The sequence below is a fragment of the Jaculus jaculus genome, chromosome 1, assembly GCF_020740685.1.
Source record: "Jaculus jaculus isolate mJacJac1 chromosome 1, mJacJac1.mat.Y.cur, whole genome shotgun sequence".
NCBI lineage: Eukaryota > Metazoa > Chordata > Mammalia > Rodentia > Dipodidae > Jaculus > Jaculus jaculus.
This window is the reverse complement of record NC_059102.1, coordinates 195,920,721-195,931,352: the sequence shown is the minus strand read 5'-3', so window position 1 is coordinate 195,931,352 and position 10,632 is coordinate 195,920,721. Positions and strand designations below refer to the sequence as shown.

At 37.6% G+C, this 10,632-nt stretch overlaps 1 pseudogene; it reads right to left on the bottom strand.

Annotated features, from left to right (window-relative positions):
* Window positions 1-726: 726 nt before the first annotated feature.
* On the bottom strand, window positions 727-1,604 carry LOC101609375 (annotated as a pseudogene).
* Between the last annotated feature and the right edge of the window lie 9,028 nt (window positions 1,605-10,632).

Genomic DNA, 10,632 nt, shown 5'->3' with positions numbered 1-10,632 from the left:
TATTCACCTCACCACACATTGTAAGCCAGTCATGATGGAACATGTTTGAAGTCCTTGCTGCTAGGGGAGAGGTTTAAGCAGGAGATCATTTGGGCCCAGGAGTCTGAGGGAAACTTTGTCAACGTAGGGAGACCTCTTCTCAAATTAAAAAAAGAGAAAAATGTGATAAATATGGAATGATATGAGGGGTCTGTTGGCATTATCTTATATGACACCTTACTATAAACATTTTAAAAGGTGCATACTGCGAAATGAAACGTGATTAAAGTAAAAATGTTTAACGTAATAAATGCATAACCTATCATTTAAAAAAATTATTTATCCATTTTGAGAGAGAGAGTTTGGGAGAGAGAGGAGAGAGGGGGGACAGAGAGAGGCAGATAGAGAGAATGGGTGCAGCATGGTATCACAGGAAATCACAGCCTATCATGAGTCACACTTTTGTTTAGAGCCCCAGCTCACTGCATTTGGTAACTTGCCATTCCATTAACCAGCTTGGTTAGGAGGTGGTATTGTAGGAGGGGGAGCTTGTCCTTCATGAAGCTGAGCACCAAATCCACCCATACAAACAGCACAAGCTGTTTGTTATACTCCAAATCCTTGCTGATCCCACAGCTGCCCACATACTCCATAGGGTGGCACTTGCCACCCATTGGCCATGTACTGGCCATATTACTGTGGGTTCTCATACACTTGGCTCCACTGGCCCCACTGACTAAAGTTAACCTATTGGAAGTTTTTAGTCATATCAGGAGGTTCTTTACCCCAATAGAATTTAACCACATGTAGTACCATTCACAGAGACAATGGCATGGGCTACACTTTAATGAGTTGCAAATGTAACAAATGAATAGCCCTTCTCGGGAAAAACTCTTATCTCCATAATTTGTCCATATGGTGAGAATGTTTGTCTCATGAGCTAATCTGCTAGCCCAGAAGCAATTTCTCCACAGTACACAGTACAATTTTTTGGCCCTAACTGGTTTACTACATATTCAAACCTCAACTGCTTAGTGTTAGTTTCTTGGGTACTTTTGGGTGATTTTCATGTGGCCCAGTTGCTTCTGATTTTTTTGACCTCCCAACCAATGACATGTGCACAATTGCATTTTCTGCATCTAGTTTATTTTAAAATGATACAAAACCATAGCCTTTGGATTTTCTAATTGCCATGTCTTTAATTAGCCAGGCATCTGATATTTTACCAAAGGGGGCAAATGCTGATTTGATATCTTCTGTTGTAATTTCTGGACTCAAATCCCCAGCAAACACTTAGAAGCATCTTTTTTTTCTGGCTACTTTGTGTGGTTACCCAGTTTACTTTGACCTCCTTTTCCAACATTTTTCTACCATTCATAGCAGCTAATGCAGCAGCTGCATCTCTGTGTTCATAAAATTCCACAAAGCAGTAAGGGGTCATTTCTTGTATGCTGCAAAACAGAAAATCCAACAGAAGAGTTGACTCTTCTGCCATTGGTTGCTCTGTTATCATTTTACAGCTCTTACTGGTAAATCTGATTGAATAACTGAAATATTAGTACTTCTATTACATCTCTGGAGAGGTTACCTATGTATAGAGTCTGGGGTTGTCCCTGGTCTTCCATTAGGGTGGGTGTGACAGATCGATCCAGGGACAAGGGGGAGGGCAGCAATGGGGAGGAGAGGGACAAGGTGAAAAGGGAGGGGAGCTCCAAGCACCAGCTGAGGGAGAGAGCAAAAGATAACCAAATCCTGTTCTTGGGCTCTCTGCCCCACTCTGGACACTGCACTCCAAACAGGAGGAGCCCCTTTTATTTATTTATTTATATATTTTATGAGAGAGAGAGAGAAAGGGAGAGGGAGAGAATTGGCATGCCAGGGCCTTTAGTCACTGTAATTGAGCTCCAGATGCGTGCACCATCTTGTGCACATACGTGACCTTGCTTTCATCACCTTGTGCATCTGACTTATGTGGGATCTGGAGGATCTGGAGAGTCAAGCATTGGTCATTAGGCTTCACAGGTAAGTGGCCTAACCACTCAGCAATTTCTCCAGTCCTGTACTTACACTTTTAAACAGTATTGGGGCTGTTAATCTGTGAGATCTTTTGTAGTTGGACTGAGTGTCATTTGTGAAATGGTCATTAGCCTATGGAGACAAAGGGCTAAACATTATGAGTCAAATATGATATATTTGGTTGTCATGTAGACAAGAGGTGAGCTTGTGAGGTTTTTTTTTAGTGTTTTGTTAGTTTGCTAATTATTATTATTATTTTTCTTTGAGGTAGGGTCTCACTCTTATTCAGGCTAACCTGGAACTCACTATGTAGTCCCAGCCTAGCCTCAAACTCATGGTGATCCTTCTACCTCTTCCTCACTACTATTACAGTAAAAGGCATGTGCCACCACACCAAGCTGCCTGTGATGTTTTATTCTGATAATTAACTTGATAGGACCTACAATCACTTGTGAGGGATTATCTTGATTAGGTTAATTGAGGTGAAAAGACCCACATAAGTGTGAGTTGCACCAGCATGTGGGCCAGTGTCATGGACTGTATAAAAATGAGAAAGCTAGTTGAACGTCAGATTTCAATGCTGTGTTCAGCTTCCTTACTGTGGACTGAATGTGGCCAGCTGTCTCAGCCTCCTGCCAACATTTCTTCTCAACCATGACGAACTGTATCCTGGAACTGTAAGCTGAAATAAGCCTTTCTTACCCTTAAAGTGATTTTTGTCAGGCATTTCTTAGCAAGAAGAAGTGAATTGATAAAAATTGTAACATTGAACCATAAGTCAAAATAAACCCTTCAGATCAGGTATTTTGTTTCAGTAATGAGAATGTAACTTTAGGCAATATAAAATTTTCAACCATACTAGAATTTAATGGAACCACAATCATATGTGCAACCTGGTACTGAGTACTGACTGAAACATCAATGTGTAGCATAGTATTTAATTAACAAAATAACTTATATGCTTTAATTATTATAAATATTTTATAAGGGATGTATATGTTGACATTATGTACAAGTATTTGCCACAGTAACTATTCCAAAACTGTTATATGTAAATATATGAGTATTCAAAGTATATACATGAGATATGCATATATGCTCACTGAACATTTACCACATTTTATATATGAGAAAACTAAGGGCACACAGGTAACATTTGTTCAAATAGGGATAATGAAGATAATTAACCATTCTTTAGAAGTCAAGTGTTCATCCATATATGGACTGTAGTCCAATCTTCATGGAAATGAAAGATAAATGACAGCCAAAAGTTATAAATTGAGGTCTAATGAGATGGCTTAGTGTCTAAAGGCACTTGCTTGCAAAGTCTGATGGCCTACGTTTGATTCCTCAGTACCCATGTAAAGCCAGATGCACACAGTGTTCCATACATCTGGAATTCATTTATAAGAAGCCCTGGTATGCCCATTCTCTCTCTCTCCCCTTGCAAACAAATAATAAATAAAACCTTTTTTAAAGTTATGAACTGTTGCACATGCTGTGAAAGTGTAGCAGGGGAGGTTATGACAGAGTGTTAGACAGGAAGTTAGGTTAACACTCCTAGACAATACTATTTAAGCTGAAACCCTCAAGGAGAGTGAGGGAGAACCAGTGGGGCAGGGGAAGGCATTTTAGGGGAAAAAAATAGCTGTGTCCAAGGTCCAAGGAAGAACTGGAAAGTCTTTAAGGTCTGGAAGATGCTCATGGATGCATGGGAATAGGAGCTGGCCATATGAAAGGAACATCCAGATGTGGGAAGCCAGAAGCTAGACAGGGGAGAAGCCTGACAAAGTTGAAGATATGTGCTGTACAAAATTTTGTAGTCCATTCATATTTGAATGAAAAATCTTTGCAAGATTTTCAGGAGGTGTGTGACATGATTCTGTTTGTGTATTGTGAATGTTAGTTTGCTCTTAGTGCTTTTTCCTGGCTATATTAGATATGCTAAATAGCACATTTCTGAAAGAATATTATTTTTACATGCTTTCTTTATTATTTCAACTAGTTCATTTGTATCACAAATGCTACATGGAAAATAATTATGAACATAGAACTCATCTAAACAAATATATATTTAGGCCAGGCATGGTGGCATATGCCTTTAATCCCAGCACTCAGGAGGCAGAGGTAGGAAGATTGCTATGAGTTTGAGGCCACCCTGAGACTACATAGTGAATTCCAGGTCAACCTGGGTTGCAGTGAGACTTTGCCTCAAACCCCCAACTCCCCCCCAAAACAAATATATATTTATTTTACTGTATATAAATGTGATATATAGTATAAGGAAGTTTAAATTTCACACTGAAATAAAGATATGTTTTTATTGATAAAATTATTTTCAGTAATTTTCAAAACTACCCAATGCTTGTTGTTGGCTATATAACTGTCAAATAATATTAATATGTTTAAATATTTAGTGTTTGCTATAAGGAGTAGTGACACAGCAAAATGCAAAATAGAAACACAATTCTTAATATGTAAATCTATAGTAGCATTCATAAACTGATTCATATTTTCTATATCATCCATACTGTAAATATTGCAAATTAAAAGCAAAATTCAAACGTCATTTAATGAAATAGTAAAAATAATGCCTATGTGGTCTTTTATTCTAAAGCACCGATGTTAATAGGTTTATACCAATAGTGAATGTTTTTAGCAAAACTATGACCTAGAAAAAGAACTCGGCTACCTGTAGGGTGTTCAATGTTCCTATCTTATTGATATAAACAAGTTGTCTTTTGGAATAAGAAGTAAAAATCCACGGCCTATAGCACTGGTTAAAAGCAGGCACTGTTGCTCTAACAAAGAAATTTTCTCTTTTTGTGTTGCTTAGAGATTGGCAGGAACTCAGCGCCAAGCATACAGAGTAAGCTCACGGTCCCGCAGCGCTCCCAGGAGGGCAACAGCATAATAGCAGGCTGTTAGGCAACAGGAGTAAGGCAAGGACACAGATTTTTTTCGGAAAGGGAGTTGGAAAGGCATAAAAAGGAAACATGGAGGTGACAGGTCAGGTAGCAAAAGAAATAGCATAATGCAGAATCATTTAATTATTCTAGTAGCTTTTGACGCCTGAAGATATTACAATGGATTAGGGAAGGTGACAGTAGGATTATCCTCCATAGCAAGAAAATCCTTCAAAGAGTTGAATGCCCAACACTCCCCAAAATATTTATATTGGGTAATATTAATTCATTAGTTCCAGTTTTTAAAGAGTCATGCTAATTAATATGCCATCTGTCAAATTTGAGAACTTGAATAAAAAGAAAATGATGAGTGCATGTTAGAATATGTGTTGTGATTTTACTGTGATGCTGAAAGGCTATATTGTTGGTCAATTTATCATTGATAAATTTGGGATATATCCAGATTTGTTACTGGAATCTCACAAAATTGTCCAAGTTATTCATTCATATTAACATAAACTAAAATGAATAAAAATATAAGTGGAAAAATTATCAACTAATGGACAAGTAATCATCACAAATTGACTGAGTTCATAAATCTATTATATTACAAATTTTTATTCTATTAACTTTATTCTAAAGAGTTTTTACTTCTTGTAATTTATAAAATTAAATGTGTTTATATTATAAAAAAGATAACTCTTTTTTTCTAATTAGAACATTACAACTTTAAAAAATACGTTATTTATTTATTTTTTCGAGAGGGAGAGAGAGATATATATAGAGAGAGTATGGGCAGGGTCTCTAGTCACAGCAAACAAACTCCAGACATATTTGCCGCCTCACTCTTGCATCTGGCTTACATGGGTACTGGGGAATTGAACCTCCATCCTTAGGCTTCCCTGGTAAGTGCTTTAACTTGCTAAGCCATCTCCCCAACCCTGCAATTATTTTCTTAAACAGAGCTAAGTGAGAAATGCCACTGAGGGTATTGGGAATTCCGCAGGTGTAATTCAGGAGTTAGAGAGGGGTGGGGGTAATTCTGATTTAACAATATGTAAAATTGTTTTGAGGCCATGGCAAGGAGGTGCAAAGAGGTGTGCTGAACTCTTCCTTAGTTTAGGATTGTTACAATATGTGACTGTGGTTTCCTGCTACTCACTGGGTTCAGTCCACTTAATTCGTGTACCTTGATAGCTGCAGAGCAAGTCTTATAGTTTTAGCTCAAAGCCTCTTGCTTTTTTTCTTACGATTTAAATTAATCACAACATGTTTTGTGTAAAAACTGCTCTATTATCAAAAGATTGTCTTTTCCCTTTGCAGTCATGTCAGAAACTGAATTCAAAGCCCCAAACATTATGTTGACATAACAGACATAGTCTTTTCCCAGTGTAGTATGTAGAGGATAACTTATTAACTTTATAGTAGTTGTGGATAGTGGCTATTTTGCAGCTTGTATTAAAATAAGAGATGATTTAGAATGTTTAAAGCTGGACATCTGTATTTTAAGAGTCAGACAATTGCAGAATGATGGGACCTTTTGTAATAACTAAAATGGGGCTATAATAGATAAGAATAGAGAACATGTGAATTACAATTCAATTCCAGGTACTTCACATTAACACAGACATTGTCCAGTGTCATCCATTCATGGTTGAATGATTCACATTCACACTCAGGAGGTTGAGGTGCAAGTAAACATATTCTTTAAAGGTCACACAATTAACAAGGTATGATTTGATATATCTCACCCCTTAAAAAGTAGACAAAGGAAGATTTCATTAAAAGTATCTGGACTTCAATAAAAAGAAATAGAAATATGAAAACCTACATTTGGCAGTGATAGCATTTTAATGGAATCCTAGGATTATGACCCTCACTGGTTTTTGTGTACTTTGTTTAATTATTACTTTGAACTGCCAGCATTTTCCTCCTAATGCGCCTTTCATAAAGACATCTTCAGAGTATTATAATGATTAGACATCAACATGAAAGGTTAAACTGTGTGTTACAGACAAACTCAGGCATATCATTTAAAGACTGTTTTAAACTGTCCACAAATCATTCATTCCAGAGTAAGACATCAGAAGTTCCTACCAGGAGGCAAACAGGAGGCCAGAGCAGAGCATTTCAGTCATTGGGCACTTGACTAAAAGAAGCTTATAAAGTACGTGTGTGTGTTTGGGGGGGCTCTTTACCTTTCTTTGTTCATAACTAAATGCTGACACATTTTAATTATAGTTTTATAAACAGTGCTTCTGGACCACTGCTTGCAAAGCTTGTCAGTCCAGGTTTGATTCTTCAGCATGGGTTGAGTGATGTGGTCTAGGCAAGGCGAATGTCGAGTACAATCTTCATACAAATCATACTTTTTTTTTTTTTTTTTTTGAGGTAGGATCTCCCTCTAGTCCAGGCTGACCTGTAATTCACTATGTAGTCTCAGGGTGGCCTTGAACTCACAGTGATACTCCTACCTCTGCCTCCCGAGTGCTGGGATTAAAGGCATGTGTCACCATGCCCAGCACGAATCATATTTTTATGAAGCTGCTGAAGGGTAGCAGAGTGTTGAATCAAATCATGAATTCTCAAGGCCATCATAATCAGAGTAGGCAAAGTATATATTTGCTCAGGGAAACATCTGTTAGGGAATTTCTCCCAAGTCTCATCAGTAGCTGACAGGCTTTACTGTTTTAGCTATGTTTTTATTATCACCTTGTCTATGGAATAGTTTATACTAGTTGCCCTTTCATTAATTCACTAGTAAGGAAATAACCTTTTCAATGGCCTGCCTTTGTTAATAATATCTATTGTGGAATTTGAATTAACAAATCATTTACTGGTTAATATTGTATTCAATTATATTCTTGAATTATGTGTACATGAGCTCACTTCTGAAAAACATAAAAGTAGTTTGTAGTAAGGTGGATGTGAATGAACCATGCTGTTATATTTTAAGCTGCTTTTAAAAGTTACAGAAGCCATATCTTCACCTGATAATACTTGTTTCATAATGATTAGGGTCTTCTTTTCAATGCTTCACTGAAATTTTTGATAATCAGCTAAATTACATCATAAAATCCAAAGAGAGAGGTTAGGGAAATGGCTCAGTGGTTAAAGGTGCTTGCTTGCAAAGACTGTCAGTCCAGGTTTAATTCCTCAATACCCACACAAAGCCATAAGCAAAGTAGGGCATGTGACTAGCTTGAGGGCATTTTCAGAGGCAAGAGGCTTTGACATACCCATACTTTCTATCCTCACAAATAAATAAATAGAAAAAAGTTAAAATCCAAACAGCTAACATCCAACAAAATAAACTTCTATGAACTATGAAATTGATAGTAGATTATTCTGCTTTGATTCTGAACCACCCTCTGGAGGGCCATGTGTCCTGTGCCTGGTCACCAGCTATCTCGAAGGCATAGGAAGTAGTGCCTGCCTGGTGGAGACAGGTCTCTAGGGGTAGGTCTTTGTAGGTTATATCTGGTTGTTGTTTCTGCTGTCACTCTCTTCCACCATGTGAACAGCTGGGTCATGCTCCCACGACCAAGTGCTCTTGCCTCCATGGACTGACCTGCTTCTACTCTGTGGTGCCTTTTCCCCCATGATGACCTGACATTCCCCACTGCCTGAAAAAAATCCTTCCTCCCATAAGTTGTTTCTATCAGTTATTTTGTCACAGTGATGAGAAATGTAATCAATACAAGACTGAAAAGATAAAGCATGTTCTAGAAAAAAAGAAAACCAGGGCTGGAGAGTTGGTTTAGCAGTTAAGGCTTTTGCCTGCAAAGCCAAGGGATCCTGGTTCAACTCTCCAGGACCCACATAACCCAGATGCACAGGGGTGAGTATGCATCTGGAGTTTGTTTGCCATGGCTAGAAGCCCTAGGATGCCAATTACTTTTCTCTCTCTCTCTCTGCCGCTTTCTCTCTCACAAATAAATAAATAAAAATGAAGCTTAAAATAAAACAGAAATACCATCTTCTTTGGTCATATACTATTGATATGTGGTAGCTGGTATGAATAAAATTTATCATAAAAATTTTGGATATATTTGACATTAAAACAAACAAGTCACCATCATTTAATTTTCATCCCAGATTTTTAGCTGCTACTTTTCTATAGCCAGTAAAATGCTATCTCAAAAACTCCATTAATAATTTTGGTGTAATACATTAATATTGTAGCTTCTCCAATTAGATATTATAACATAATACTTGTTAATATAGCAATCCCTACATATATATATACATACATATATATATATATATATATATACATATATATATATATGTAACTTGATTCACTGTAAACATGAACAGGAACAAAAGCATCTGGTGGGGGATGTGGCTCAGTGGTAGAGTTCTTGCCTAGCATATCCAAATTTCTGGGATGGGATATTCAGCACAGAAAAAAAGAAAAGATGAAGAAGAAGAAAAACAAAAGTAGTATTTAGCTGTACAAAATAGTAGCCTGCAGTTGTGGTTGCTGTTACTAAGTCTCTGTGATTGTTTAAGTCATCAATCTCCGGAAGGGCCCTTCCAGAGTGTGTGATGATATTATGAGCATCAAGCTGTGTTGCATTAGGAGATAATGAATCTCTGTCCAGGTGAAGCTTTGCCCTTTGGCTATTATAATGTATCACTATTTTGTTTGCAAATGGGCATTCTCTATGATAGATGGCAACAGAGTGGGCTGCATCTTATAAGAATGGAATGTTGGCAGTACTGCTATCAGCACTGAGACTGCAATTAAAAGTCTAGGGAGAGCTGGGCGTGGCGGTGCACGCCTTTAATCCCAGCACTCGGGGAGGCAGGGGTAGGAGGATCACCAAGAGTTCGAGGCCACCCTGAGACTACACAGTGAATTCCAGGTCAGCCTGGGCTAGAGTGAGACCCTACCTCAAAACAAACAAACAAACAAAAAGTCTAGGGAAATAATCATAATTACCCATGGAATAAATAATTTTGGTCAATTAAAATAATTTTGAACCAGGAATTTAAATGATTAAAAGTTATTTTTCAAAATAGCATGTTCTACATGAAATAACAATTTTTATTTTAATTATCTTTTATTTGGTGCTGAGGAATCAAACCCAGAGCCTCATGCATTCTGAATATATGCTCTACCACCGAGCTACACCCACATCCCTTAATTAAAACTTTCAATTTTTGCAATAATATTTTTTTCATTTTTTCAAGTTTTTATTAACAACTTCCATGATTATAAAAAATATCTCATGGTAATATCCTACCTCCCCCGCCACTTTCCCCTTTGAAACTCCATTCTCCATCATATTTTCTCCCCATCTCAATCCATCTTTCTTTATTTTGATGTCATGATCTTTTCTTTCTCTTATGATGGTCTTGTGTAGGTAGTGGCAGGCACTGTGAGGTCATGGATATCCAGGCCATTTTGTATCTGGAGGGAGCACATTGTAAGGAGTCCTACCCTTCCTTTGGCTCTTACATTTTTTCTGCCACCACTTCCACATTAGACCCTGATCCTTGGAAGGTGTGATAGAGATATTGCAGGACTGAGCACTCTGGTCACTTCTTTCCAGCACCATGATACCTTCTTAGTTGTTCCAAGGCCACTGCCATCTGAAAAGAGAAGATTCTCTACCAATAGTGAGAGTAGCATTATTATAAGGGTATGAACATTAAGAGAAGTGCATACTGGGCAGTTTGATAAGCATAGTATATACATTTAGCCAGACACAGCAGATGTTAC